We start from the raw sequence: 14,489 nt of genomic DNA on the forward strand, positions 1-14,489 counted from the left end.
ATGTAGGCAGCGCCAACAGGCTGCGTTTCTACAATTACATCATCGCGGACGAACATGTGGACATAGCTTTATTTGAGAGGGATAAAAAGTTTGAGGACATATGTATATGCTTACGAAGTCTTACGAAGGAAGAGAGAAATCTAGATGGCATCTCGGCGTGGCTTTTGAAAACGGACAGGATAGATAGATGGAGTGCTATGCACAGGCTACGTCAGCACCTAGCAGAGGCTTTTTCATTATTTACAGCGTCTAGACTCGCCTGTTACGTGGACTGAAACAGCCAGATGGATTTGTGTTTACATCTTGGTTTTATAACAATACATATACAAAGACTCTGGCTCTCTTCTGACAGCGTGTTTAATCTGAGGATAGCCTCAGTCCCTGAAAAATACAATACATTTTCTTTCCCAAATGCCTCTTCCATTAAGGCTGTACATGTTTACATCCACACGCACTCCCAATATAGCTGCCATGTTTAGTTGTAAGCTTTGAAACAATAACATTTTGGATATGTTACAGCAGTGCATTTAATTTCCCCTGGACACGCATATAGTGTATCTCAACCATTTTCTATCACTCTGTCTTTTTCTTGTGCATTGCATTGTGTAGTAGTGATTCATTGTGTCGAAACTTTAGTTTATATATATATATATATATATATATATATATATATATATATATATATATATATATGCTATTTCATAGATATATAAAACGAAGAAAAACATAATGAGACTTTTGACTGGTACTATATATCTGCACAATCAGGCTATCTGTGGTGTTTGATGAATGTAAAAATTGTGTGATTATCTTCATGTGCTGGGGAAATGGTAAGGTTCCACAAAGAGGAATGTTAACTACATAACGATGATCACAACAGTCTGCTGGAAAAACGCTAACAATAAAACGGTTTATGTTCATAGGCTTTGAAAAAAAATCTCAGCTTGACGTCTGTTGCCTAGGAGCCCCTTTGACTGGGGCCCAAGAAATTGCTTGGTTTGCCTTGGCTCTAGTTTTGCTTCCGCCAAAGACCACTGGAAAGAGAGGTATGCTTTTGTGTCCTGATAGAGAGGCTACACAGTTTGACTTTTATGTTAATTACAGAGGTAAATAATTCATCCAAGCCTGGAGGTCCAAATTAAAAGCATCTTACATTAAAGATTGGCAGTCTACAGGGTGACTCGAGTGAGTGTCTCGTAATGCGGTCTGCACTTAGGCGAAGTAGGTTGTTGCACTAAACACCACATGCATTATGCTCAATCAAGAGAGGTGGTTAGAACTAGATTTACACAAAGATTCTGGATTATTCCTCATTTTAGCTATCATACAATGAAAGACATTAGAGAATCTCTCTCTCTCTCTCTCTCTCTCTCTCTCTCTCTCTCTAAGGATTATAGTGAAAGATACAGAAGAATGCATTCACAAATTGCTTAATTAATAAACAAGGTATTCAAATTATATACATAGTTCAGCTATTTCTGAATCTTTACTTTTTTCTTCAGTATATTTTATATATTTAACTACATATTATTATTGTTGTTCTAGTTACCTAGTTTTGAATATATAATCTTATTATGCTCACTGTGTTTTGTTGCCAATTGCATTCTACTGTTTTGTTGTTACATCTTTCAAATATGTCCAGTTTTTATACTAGACCCAAAATAGCTATATAATGTGAAAAAATGAAAGGATTGAAACAGATGAGTAATCCATGTAGTTATGTTGCAGTGTTGCTGGATCTTTTTTTTTTTTTATCAAAGCAATTTGGTCTTTAATTGTGTTCTTTACGTGCTATGTTTAAACACTACCTTAAAATGTTAGAAGGGCACTCCAGCAAAAATTAAAAATTTACCCATTACTTCTGTTGTAAACATGCCTTCTTACTTCTTACAGTGGGGCCAGAGGAAGACTTTAAGTTTAAAGATAAGGAAAACCCTCTTCTGATGATGTACCTACAAGTTCTTTGGTGTGGATATATGTTGGTGGTCTGTTTTATTTATTTATTTATTTAAAGAAGCCAGATAGCTAATATCACTGCTAGACAGCTGGACATCACATTAACACTACGTCAGTGGCTCCACTAGCAGTTAGAGTTTCTTTACTGCGTTTGTGGTTGTAATTGAATAATGCATTCTGGTTATTGTCATGATGGATAGCACAAAAATAATGCAAAATTGTGAATTTCAGTAAACTGATGAGGCTAAGGGATGTAGAATACAGAATGCTGCATAACATGACAAACAATACATTAAAAGATAGTTTTAGGGTGTAATGCTCCTTTAACCCTTTAAATGCCCAGGGCCCCCTGGCAGGCCCAGAGTTTTATTACACAGTTAGTTCTATGATCTAAGAATAGCTCAGCTAGTTTGCATTAAAGTCCCTGTAGTTATTGTATATTAGGCCTGTCAAACTGGGGGCATGTCAAACTGAGGCCCTTCCAGGCCAAAACATTGCAGAGATGAACATTTACCCTTATCTAATGCTCTCAGTCCATGAAGCCTTTGCTAAAGAGCTGATGGATGGCATTTTAAAGGGTTAAGTGGAGGCTATTTCAACCTCTGTGTGGGCTATTGTTTGTTACTGTGACAAATGTCTTGTTTGATGATTTCTCTCCCACCCCTAGTAACCAAAAAGGTGATAATGTGATAAATGTAAACACAGTAGAGGCTGGGGGATACAGTGTTTGTGGCTGTCACTCAAGGAATACAGGCAATGGCCAACCAGGATATGGGACAAGGATTTCGCCAACCATTGTAGTGTGAGACAGACTGCAGATAGCCAGTTAACTGTGACGTCTCTAAAGTGCCCACTGCCAAGTGCCACAACAGCAGTGCCCTCTTTTCAAAACCCCAGACTGTGTATTTAGACATGACCTGTCTGAGGTGATAACAGCTACTACAACATACACAACCAAATCAGTGGGTTAGGCAGACCAAATGAATCACACATCTCTGAAACACTCTGAAATTCGGCCTTTAGAGGTTACCAAGATAAGAGAGCACTGAAGATACAGCAAGAGTTTCATATATTTAGTGAATTTATTTAAAAAAAAAAACATCATAGGGAATAAAATCACATGATATGTTTATAATTTCTTTAAGAGCTATACACAAAAAAAACAACTCAACATGATTGCTTAGCCTAAGATTGGTTAACTTATGACTGGGTAGCCTGTAATTGGTTACCCTGTAATTGGTCAAAGATGGATGGATCAGAGAAATCACGAACTAGCTATTCAGAAGCTATTCTCCAGAAATACTATCCACGTGGTCACCAGGAGTTGGAAATGACTTGCTGGCACTTAATAATAAATAACAATGATTGGTCAGTCTATGATGGATAAGTCTGTAATTAAAAACCATATGATTGATTAGAGATTGGTTCACCTGTGATTTGTTAGCCTTTAACTGTTAAATTTATGATTGGTGTAATGTCAGAGGTATGTAGTTGCAAGTGCTAAATGTCTTTATCTGGGGCAGTTCATTACTCAGTTCATATTAGTCCATAAATGCAGTTGTCAAAATATAGGCAAGCATTATCAGTGGCAAATCCACATTCAAAAACCAGAGAGACAAGGCAAGGGTCACAACACAGGAACAGTACGGAAACAGAGAGACTTTGCAATAAACAGGGAAACAACGGAGTTCATATGATAGTCTTAATGCCCTTGAATTAAGCTGTAGGTGAAGTGGAAGATGTAGCCACAGAGAGTGAGAAAGTGGAGTCTCCCCAGAGGAAGAGAATCTTCACAATAGGTAATTCTGTGATTGGTTCGTTAGCCTTTTTGCTTGTGATAGGTTATCTTGTGATTACTAAAATGTAGTTGGTTGTCCTGTGATTGACTATCCTGTCTTTTGTTAGTCTGTAGTTGGTTAGCCTGTGATGTTTAGTCTGTGATTGAGCCATCAAGAAAAATATATTTCTTTGCATTTAATGAAAAGTGCCAGATTAACACTTATACACATGGAAGTAGAAAAGCATCTTCCTACCCTGACAAAAACAACTCAAGGATTGCTGTCAGATGGAGTCAATGGCCTCACTGTAGAATTGTATATTGTACAAAATAAATAAAGAGAAAATACACTGTGTGGCCAAAGGTATGTGGACAACTGACCATCACACCTAAATGGGCTTGTTGGACATTTCATTCCAAAACCATCTGCATATGGGATTGCTCCCTGTTTGCAGCTATAACAGCTTCCACCATTCTGGAAAACCTTTCCACAAGATTTTGGAGTGTTTCTGTGGGACTTTTTGTCTATTTGCTTCAAAGAGCATTTGTGAAGTCAGGCGCTGGTGTTGGAGAAGTAGGCCTGGCTTAAAATCAACGTTCCAATTCATCCCAAAGATGCTCAGTGAGGATGAGGTCAGGGCTCTGTGCAGGTCACTGGAGTTCCTCCACACCAAACTTGTCAAACCATGTGTTTATGGACTTTGCTTTGCACACAAACTAACTTGTGGCAAAGGTGGCGTCCCATGATAGCGTCATATTAAAAGTCACTGAGTTCTTCTGTATGACCAATTTTTCTGCTTATGTCTGTTATTTTGTCTTTGGAGCTTTCATGGATGCATGTTGACTTCATACCTGTTAACACTGCTTGTTAACACACTTTTGTCCATGTAGTGTTTTGTCCCCTTGGAGTTATAAGGTTCTATCTGCATTCTGAGCAGATTTGAAATATTGAGCTTCAAATATATTGCATTCCAAGTAGCAAAACTGATATGTGGAACATGTTTCGTTCATTTATGAAAATGACAGACACCGTGAATTTATTCTAAAAGTATAATATCAAAATCCTATCAAATATGTCTTTTTGGAACTCCTAAGAACTCACTTTCTGCTTACAATTATAAGGATCTGTCTTGCAAAACATGAGAAGAAGCAATCATTTTCAAGGAACACAAACACTTTACTCATAATTTATTATTGTTGTAACAGAGTGTGTAGATGTATCAGAAAGTTAAATGTTATTCTTTTTATGACATTTTTATGATATTTGTTTTTATTATTTATTCATTTTTATTATTCATCTTTGTATCTTGTATCTTCTTTTTATTCAAAAATGTATACAACTTAAAAAAAACACCTCATATAATGTTAAATTGTCTCAGAATATGAATATGTGAATAATACAATTTTGACAAAAATGTCAGATAGAACCTTATAATTCCACAGGGACAGTTTATGACAATGGCATAGCTTCCTCTGAGCTTCTGTACTCCTACACTTTTAGTTTATTCGACTGTTATTTTGTGTGTTGGCTCTACTTTTGTTTCTTTCTAAGGCCAAAGCAGATTATTATGCACTAAACGATTATAAGAAATCTTGTCGCATCAACATCAGTTTGAGATGACTTTAAGGATTTAGGCCAGAGGGTTCAACACACATATGTACATACCCCACCCACCCCCGGCCACCTACACACACACAGAAATACCACAAATACCTGTGTTTTTCAACTTGTCCCTGTAGGTAGACCTTTTATTGGACAAGTACAGTTGCAGAATTGCATGAGGCATGACTGGCATGAAAGTTCACAATGCAGGAGTTGGAATTTCATGCCATCTATGTGAGGACGTGTCTTATTGCCTTATTCAAGGGTACAGTGACAGAGCACAAAAGATTTTAGAAAATGCTGTAAATTGGCCATTTATTCTGATGTGCCATAAAGAGATTTGAATTATGTGATTATGACATTTTACCACTTTGCCAATGTCACAGCCCACTGCTCCGAGATATCTTACATTGTTCATAAAGATTGCTGATTCCTCAGCTGTCAGATTCCCGCTCAATGACACAGTCTCTGAAGGATGACAGAGAAACTGTTCTGCTATATGACTTTATAAAATAACTGTAAAACAGATCAATTAAGAACACTTCTTATGCAGCAATAGTAAACTATGAATGGATAACCTCTGAATGTTTTGTTCTGTACAGCAGATGCAGTCATTGTCTCCGACAGATCCAAGTCACCACAAAGTATGTGTGTGATGCATAAAGTATCCCTCTTGGGAAATCCACAGCACAACAATTTATAAATTGTAGTTTAGAAGCTAGACTTGTAATCGGTCGCACTGTTTCATTACAGTGAAAACAAACATGTATAGCTTCTTACTCGAAATCGCTGCTGGACAAATGATTCATTCAGGCCATTTTAGCAGACGAGCAGCACCAATAAAATAACAATCATTTTAAAGTGTGTTGCTGATATTGCAACGTTAACTCCTCTTGAGATTAGAGATTAGTATTGCAGACTTCTCCACATGGTCAGAATGGTCTCCCTGCGCTGCAAACACAATGCACATCATCCCAAAAACAAAAAGAGACATCTAAGCCCTTATTGTTGTCATGCCCTTAGGAGACAAACCAAATGAACATCACAGCCCACGGTGAACAGTTGTAACATGGGCTGGAGCTGACACAGTGACACGTGATAATTTTCCATCTTATCCCCAAGCAATTTCCTAAAGTCCCTGTGTCCTTAATTCCAAAAACAGATTACAATCTAAAGACACTGTGGATTATCAATACTGACACCGTTCCTCACTGATATTTTAAGTAAAATGCACAGGCAAATCCTTGACCTTATTTTTTGTCGTTGTAATGCTCATTGGACAAAGCAGAGATTCCTAGTATTTGTTCATTTGGCAGTGCTCCAGAATTGCTGTCTCTCTCTCTCTCTCTCTCTCTCTCTCTCTTTCTCTCTCACTCACTCCATTCTGTGCTAGTTTTAAAAGGTCCAGATTATCAAGTCTGCAAAGACAATAGTGGAAAGTTCAGTCAAAGCAAATAATTTAATTTACCACAATAAGGCATAGATTTATAGATTTATGTCACAGGATTTTGTAGGGATATATTCTAACATAGGTCACCTTTAATTAATTTTATATAGTCCTTAAAGTGCATTTCCACCAATTTCACATCAATTGACGTAAACAAGGTAGCAGACTTGTTTACAGTAGTGGTGATAGCAACCAGCAGTGACAAAGTCTATAAGGCAAATATAACCATTTTATTTCCTCCCTAAAACAACCAGGGAAACTTCTAAATTTTAGATGTGGTGTTGATATCAGTATAATAGTGATAAATCTGAGAAAAAAAAATTTGAACTATTTTGCCTGACAATGCCCTGCATGTACCTCTCTACCATGAATAAGGTTTAAAAATGTTTTATATCAAAACCTTATCTCACAATTATCTTAAAACAATGTCCCAGATATTAGGCAGCGTATTGTAACCATTTCATGTAATAACTTTCTGTGAGGAAGACATTAAACACTGTGATTATTTCTGACTCTCTCTAGAATCGTGCATCTAACTGTCTAAATTAGATTTTCTTTTTTCTTCTTCTTTTTTTACCTGATTGTTCACTGTTTAAGTAAGGTTTGAGAGGATTTGGTTGGATGCTGTATTGATGCCATGGTAAAAAATAAGCATGTCACCTCTGTCACATGAAGCCTACATGTGGTCAAATCTTTGAAATCACTGCGTATCTGTAAATCATTACAAAATGTCAAATGTCATTCATCCATGGAGGAAGATCATTATTCTTTAACATGTCATCTTCATTCTCTTTTCACTTGCATTTTTCACTCTGGTCTCCAATGCCAAGCAGATGTAAACATGGCCTGTCACATTCCATGCCATTAAGCAGATCACGATGATCCCTGCCCTCAACACAGTGGATGCAGAGGGGGAGCGACAGGGAGGGAGAGAAAGAGCGCTACTGCTACTGCTGATGAACTATTCATGCTCTTGATGCAAATGGTATTTAAATTAGAGGAAACCAGCGGCCCAGCGAGACACACATATACAATCTCAGCATGGGATTGCATATGTGCAGGCATGCATACTCGAATTAATTCATGGCTCGCTCACTTGATTGGCCATCGGTTCTGGCCACTGCCCCTCTCAGGCTGCATAATCAGTGCTCTGAGCGAATCAGGGGACTCGACTCTGCAGGCCAGAGACTCCATCGGTGGCTCATTTGCACTAATGCGGGGAAAATAATGCGCTCACAGTTATTAAGTGAGGTTATTACAAGGGGGTTAAATGCAAATCGTGTGTGAGGGGTATGTATGTGGGGGTATATGCTCTTACAGCATGACCCCCTTTGCACATAAACAACTAATTACTTCATCAGTTTGTTCATCATATATTTAACTGACTGAAAATATTTTTTTTCTGTCAATTTAAAAAAAAAAAGAGAGCATATAAAGCATCAAAAGCGTCCTGGATTACAGAATGTTTAGGTGTTGACACATAAAAATATAGATTTACTTATATTTTATTTGTTCATTTATTTATATTTTATTGATAAAGTTTTATTTATATTTCATTTATTTCTTGTATAGATTTTTAACCACAAACTCCACAACAAATTTGCTTTTTAACAGCTTTGTTTTGTGCTATGTAAGATCATGAAATGACAGAGGATAACCTCTGTGACAGATGGTTTGGCCTGTTATACAGGATTTATCTCACATGTTCTTAAACTCTTCAAAATTGAGTAGGAGTGCCACCTAATGGGCTGCTACATTCATACACAGCAAATTAAAGATGTCACAATGCGACTTTTCAGTGCAAATAAATAAATCATTATATTGTGCTTTTATGGCCTGTCATACAAATTCGCATTCACTCATACTGAGAACTGATTGCATTTTAAATGATCATGTTTATCATCATGTTATCATAAAGTTGGACTGAGGGATTTAACAGGGGCAGAAGCTGCGTTGTTTGTGCCAACCCATTTGGAGCTCATTCCAGATTATGCTCTTACAAGAGTGTTGACAGATTTGCTCCACTCCCAAGAGAGGTGTGCTAAAGCTGGATTATGGACTTGTTGGATGGCCACTTGATCAGACAGAAGTGGCCAACAGCTGTGGTCAGTTGTGATGAGATGTCATTGAACTTGTCTGTTCATTTTCTTTGCCATTTTGATAGTATAAAATATCATTAATAATGACATCAATCACAAATGTCTTATGCAGCAATAACAACAGTGCACAAAATTAAAGTTTTCTATGAATAGATTTAGTAAATTCATAGAAGATATATTTGCATAGATTTTGTATGTATTTTACACACAAAGAAAAACATTCAAAGAAACATTTGTTTTTAAAAAATGAAGATGAAAGAAAGCCTATAAGCAATTTTGACAAAGGTGACTTTTAGATACCAACTTCTGCCCTCTAGAGGAACTAGCTAAAGGGCACAATAGCAAAATGTCATCAGCTAAGCTGAAATCCACATATCTTTGGTTAATAATCACATTCTGTTATCATTGATCTAATTACTAGTGACAGTGGAACTTTTTTATTACTATTTTTCCCATTTTTACTGATTTGTTTAGTAGTTAGGCCTAAAGCTGATTGAACACTATCAGGCTGATGGATAGTTTCCTTGGCAGATGGCAGACCTTGACCTTTGGGAATCTGTGAAGCCCATGGCAGAGTTCAGATGATGTAAGAACATGCCCTCGCTCAAAGTGACCGTTTCACACTGATCTCAGGGGCTCTTGTGCTTTTTCTTGTTGCTACTATTTACAATAACATGCCCTATATAAATGACGTAGCACCATTTTTCCAAAGGCTGTACTATGAAAATATGATCTAAGCTGATCTAAACTTACTGTATTTTTAAATGAAGAACCTAATGTGCTGAATTACAAGACAACCGCTTAACCCTACATGCTGGTCGGTTTTTGGCTTTGTAGACAGGCATCAGGGTTTTAAATCTGATGCATGCTGCTACAGGAAGCCAGTAAAGGAAGTGCAGCAGTGGAGTGATGTAACTGAACTTAGGAAGAATGAAAACAATAAATCATAAATCATCCATAACCAAATATATAATCTCTAATCAAAAGCCAATTTAAAGATTTAGGTCTAAAAATGATCTGAAAATGGAGGAAAAACTGTACAGTCTCACATTTATTGAGGAAGACCACTGAAAAGTTTTAGGCCTGTAACAATGAGTACTCTGTCACCTATGGTACATAATCCACACTTGATCTTTTTGTCTTGCTGGACCAGATTTCAGCTTTTAAAATGTATTTTAATGTATTCAGAGTTTTTAAAAGATGTATTTATAAGTTATACCATACACAATTTTTTGTTCATAACATTTTATAATACAATATTATTGTTTATATAATAATTATATTATTGTTGTTATTATTATTATTATCAATAATAATAATAATAATAATAATAATAATAACAAGAAGAAGAAGTAACATATGATATGAAAAAATTTACTTTAAGGAGGGAGGGACTCTCTGGTGAGCCAAATCAAAAATGGCCCATGGGCCACACTTTAGAAAGCCCTGTTCTGGAGGGATATACTTGAAACAAGAGGTGGCCAGAGGAACAGCAAGTGTGAATGGAGTACACACTTGGATAAAACAATACACTACAAGCACACATAAAAACCTTACAGAATTATTCTGATGACCAGAGAACAGATTTCCCAGTAGAATAAATTCAAAGTCAGACAGTGTTACCAAGGCAGTGTAGAGCGCTACCCTATACACAAATTACATCTATTGTTATATTTAAATCTCCTCAGAAGAGATGAATCAGATGTCACTGAAGGTCATTTCCTTCCCCTGAACCCTCCAAACGCAAGCGACTGATTAGCTCCCATCTGCCTTATTGTTCTCTTCTGATGCTGCTACTGTTGTTATTGCAGAGGTTCTCATTATTGTTCTGGGTTTGTCACTTCACTCTGACCCTGGAAAGCACCTAAGAGCTTTAGATGTTCTGGAACTATCTCGGCTAAAGAATATTTATTTTATGGTTTATATAAATATTGTGTTGGATTGCTAGGCCATAAAAACATTGGTATGCTTGCATGTCATACAACAATCTTACATTCCTGTCAAAAACATTTCTATGTGTTAATGTAAGCAAGACTTTCACAGATGAAAAGGCTTTATAAGAGGACAGAGCACAAAGTGTTTGATGCTGATATTCATTTGAGCACAGTGGCAATATGTGGCGATTTTTTTCACTGCATTTAAGCACATATTTTACACTCATAGTTTGCCATGATTGTTGAAAATAAATCAGCATGTAATATAAATGAATTGGCAAACACATCACTACATAAAAATGTATATGCATAATGCATATCACATAAATGTGTAAATAAATAAATAAATGTGAGGCATCTGCACTTGAACTATCAAAGGAAATGTCACTACACACTGACTGAAAAGACTGTAACTGTCATTAGAGGGAGAAACAGCTTCCTAATTGTAAAGGCTTCAATGGCCTTAACACTGACCTTTCTTCAACCTCCATTCATTTGTTTTCATCACCATTTTAATTTGCTAATTTAATACCATACTCAATCATTTCAAAATGCTGAGAAGAAAGTCCTTTGCACTGGAATGGCCCTGAATTTCTAAGACACATAAACGGTGACTCACAGCCCTCTATTTAAGAGCTGACCTCAAATCTAAAAGCATTTACTTGTTCAAGTCGTGTTAAAGGACTAGTTTAACCACAGCAAAAAAGACATAAGAGAACCAACTGAGCCATTATGAATTTCTTGTTTTAACCATGACCTTGTGAACTAACAAACCCGAAGAAAATAATGAGCATTTACAGTATAAAATAATGAGCTGTAATCACACATCATACATTGTATATGGAAAAGTATCTAGACTCTCCTTCTAATTAGTGAATTCTGTTAAGGTGCACATTAGCAAAAGGTCATCATGCCAAACATCAACTAGGTGAGTATAATTCACAGCACTGGCCTGGGGAGCAGTGAAAAATCATTCTCTGGAGTGATGGAACTCCAATAATTCAATTATATAATTATATAATTATATAATTATATCCAATAATTCCAAGAGCTGCTGTGGAGTCTGTAATCCAGAATAAATCACCCAACATCAGTATCTGACCACATTAAGGTTCTTGTGGCTGAATGCAATCAAATGCTCAGAGGCCATCCCAGAATAGTAGAGGCTGTTACACTTTCTTTTAATATCTTTTAGACATTTAATTTACAATAGTGTATGTGTGATGTCATTTCTGTGAAAAATAAACTTACATTACTTCTTACAACAAGGTCCTCCAACTGCAACTCTGGAGCATCACAGCACTGCCCAAATTACATTTTACTGCTCTAATACATTGGGTTGAGTGAATGAAGGACATTATAATAAAGTCATTCGATGAAATCTATGCCAAATGGACATTCTACTTTGGAATTTTTTTTATGTCAAGGAAGCATACTTTTTTGTCCTCCATAGTTTGTTACACATTGCTCTTACTCAAAAACAGATTTGCCACTTCAGATTTTTATGTAGAATAGATAGATAGATAGATAGATAGATAGATAGATAGATAGATAGATAGATAGATAGATAGATAGATAGATAGATAGATAGATACTTTATTGATCCCAAAGGAAATTTACCAGACAGTAGCAGACACACAACACTATACTGTAACCATAAACGGGTGTAGACATATAACAAGAATAAATAAACCAGATCGTATCTATAGGCATATTTACAAATAGAAAAAAATACAACAGTCTGTGATAATATCTATAACCTGAGATGAGAAATGCAGTGCAATAATGACTGTACAAAAATTTACAGGTGACGGCATATAATGACCACAGAATGAATAAATAAATATGTGCATATATTGTACCAAATAAAGTGTCTAGTGTCCAGATGTGGAATAACAAAGAGAGCTATAGCCATCACACTGAACTTAAGAGAGAGGGGAATGTGAAGGGGTGGAATATTTCAGGCTAAACTGGCTGTCACACTTCCTGTTATCATGCTTAACAAAAGCAAACTTCAAACCAGCTCTTGAACTCAGCTCTTCTGAAGACTTAAAGGGTAATTTTACCATTTAAAAAAAAATCTATATGATATTTTTTTTTTAAGTTGTCAACAACATCATTCATAATGGTTTGATGTAAAATGCCCAGCTCTAGAGAAACTTACCAAATCAGAAGTGTCCACAGTTGTGGTGATAGGAACCAGACATCTAAGCAGTTCAGAAAGTTATTACACAAAATTGTTACAGATATGTTTTATGATCATTTTCAATGAAGTGTTTTACTACAATTTATTTTAAATTCGAAATTCAATGTGGCATGTGCATGATCAGCATTGTGAGCCAAAATAGTTAAAATAAAAAAGATTGTTTTTAGAGATTTACCCCTATTGCACCATTCTCAATACTACAAATAAAAAAGACATATGTACCTATACAGCATTTTGTGTTGCAGTCATTACAACCCCTGGTTCCTATCACCACCATCGTAAAGAAATCTGACATGGTGAGTTTCTCTACAATACATGATTCCACATTAGACTACTCTGAACGACTTTGTTTACACCTTTACAACAATTTAACTATGCAGATATTTTGAAAAATCGGTGAAACCTCTATCAATTTTATATGGACATGTAAAAACATCGTATAAGGTTGTTTTCTTGAGCAAGGATTAAAGTTTTCCTTTCAACTGAGAATCTCCATTCAGAACACTGTGCTGTCCAGCCCTTGGATTAATCTGTCCTAGAAGCTGACTCATAATACAGGCAACTTTATTGAATGCTGTCATTCGTCCTACAGACGCAAGATGGCGCCACCTCCACCTCATAAAGAGCACACAAACAGCAAATGCGCAGAGAAGCACTTTTAAGCTTAAATTCATGCGGCGAGCGCGATAATAACGATCCTAAATAATCAGTATGTATAGCTTAACGTGAAACATCATTAATGTGAAGGAAACTGTGTGACACCAAACTGAATACAATAACCACCTCATCACTTTAGTTTTCCTCGGCAGTACTGAAGCTCTACGTTGTTCTACGATTTCCTTTTCCCACATCACATAAAAAATATTTATGAGCCGTTCGCAAAACAGCATCAAACTCTAACATTAACATTTTAGTGTCGTAATGGCACAACTTAGTTGGTTGTTAGAGCTGTACGTGATACAAACAAATGAAATGATTCATATTTCTATAATATTTCTAATATGTTTTGCCATTTTATCCAATTCTCATTACTTCGCAATACTCTGTTGAACTTCTTTAATTACATATTTTCAGGTGTTTGTTTCTATCTATCTATCTATCTATCTATCTATCTATCTATACATATAGAGTCCTTTAAATAGAAAGGGAGATGTAACTAACGGTGTCCTGGCAGTAAACGGTTAACAGACTGTGTTTCCATCCCAAATCCGCGCCCATCATGAGCCTCGGACACCATTACGTCAGCGTCGAAACACCGAACTAAACAAGCCGTTTTCACACATGCGTGAGCCTCTAGCAGGGAGGGCGAGTCTGCTCAGTCTGAACAGACCTGCGACACAGCAGCCTGTCCTTCGAACGGAGCTGACCCTCTTTAACACTGCCTTCACTGTCGTGCTCTAAATAAAACCCTCTCGGTCCGGTCCGGTCCGGGACGCATCGCGCATTGAAGAGATCTCCGCGACGAGC

The sequence above is a fragment of the Pygocentrus nattereri genome, chromosome 4, assembly GCF_015220715.1.
Source record: "Pygocentrus nattereri isolate fPygNat1 chromosome 4, fPygNat1.pri, whole genome shotgun sequence".
Taxonomy (NCBI): domain Eukaryota; kingdom Metazoa; phylum Chordata; class Actinopteri; order Characiformes; family Serrasalmidae; genus Pygocentrus; species Pygocentrus nattereri.